Source organism: Macadamia integrifolia, chromosome 9 (assembly GCF_013358625.1).
Source record: "Macadamia integrifolia cultivar HAES 741 chromosome 9, SCU_Mint_v3, whole genome shotgun sequence".
NCBI lineage: Eukaryota > Viridiplantae > Streptophyta > Magnoliopsida > Proteales > Proteaceae > Macadamia > Macadamia integrifolia.
In genome coordinates this window covers 31,307,465-31,308,675 of record NC_056565.1, presented here as the reverse complement: position 1 = coordinate 31,308,675, position 1,211 = coordinate 31,307,465, and the positions used below count along the sequence as shown (strand labels likewise).

Below are 1,211 nucleotides of genomic sequence, written 5' to 3'. Positions count from 1 at the left end.
TCCTCCATCACATGATTGGGAGTTGGCACCAACTACACATAGGAACAAAATGATTTATTTGGTTCAGTTGGGCAGGTTCTTTGACTATAGCTTTGAGTCACTTAATAAGACTCTCAAGTTGAGTCTCTTTTGCCCCAACACCTTCTATAAGGTAACCCTTATTTATCCTCTCAATTTCTTGAGTAGACTCTCATTCTCTGATTTTCTCAGCCAATTCAAGCAAAATGTTCCAAGCGTCGTCTTCATCTGTAAAAGATGTAAAACCTTTGGGGCACATAGACTCTAACAACTACTTGGTCTAATAATCAATACCTTCATAAATGATTTGACGAAGTTACCATATATCAATTCCATAATGAGGGCAATCCTGAAGGAGGTCCTTAAATATCTCCATAAATTTGGAGAATGACTCACTAGGTTTCTGCCTGAATTGAAGAATATCACTCTTGAGTTTATTGGTTTTATGCAAAGGAAAGAACTTTTTCAAGAAAGTTATAGTAAACCCATCCCATGTGGCAATAGAATTGGTAGGCTGACCATAGAGCCATTTCTTAGCTTGGTCCTTGAGCACAAAAGTTATGAACCGTAATTTTACAGCATCATCAGTCAACTATTGGACCTTAATCAGAACATAAACCTCCTCAAATTTCCTAAGGAATAGGTATGCATCCTCAGAGGGCAGCCCATGGAAGTGGGGAAACATAGTGATGTACTGAAATTTGAGCTCAAAATTATTACTCTGGGCTTATGGTAGAACTATGCTGGAAGGTTGGGCTGCTCTAGCAGCATAAAACCTATCTTTCAGAGATTTAGGTGGAGGGTTTGGCTGTTAGTTTCCCATATTGAAAGGTATTGATGAGAGTATAGGTATAGGGTCACTACCTGTTGAATCTCTTCTTTCTAACCGATTCTCAGTATTACGTACCCCCTAGCACTCATGCAACAGAAAACTACCCACAACTAGAGTAAGCCAAGCACAAAAGAATGGAAAGAAATTTTTTTAATTTATTTTTTGATTTAATTTTTTTTTTGTTTAGGAGCTTACCGGTAGGGATCTGGGGTTGCTCAATTCATTTCCTGAGGTACTGCTATAGGGTGAAACCCGTCTTTATCATACTGTGAGGCTTAGTGACCTCCACCGATACAACTATTATTGCAAGTTGTTCTTCTTAGGAATTTAATAAAAAAAAAAAAACAAAACAAAGCAAACA

General features: G+C 37.7%; 1 non-coding gene across 1 annotated transcript; it reads left to right on the top strand.

Annotated features, from left to right (window-relative positions):
* The first annotated feature begins 347 nt into the window (after positions 1-347).
* Positions 348-454, top strand: LOC122090302. The gene has a single exon (XR_006143540.1). It is a non-coding gene; the product is annotated as a small nucleolar RNA R71 (small nucleolar RNA).
* Positions 455-1,211: the final 757 nt, after the last annotated feature.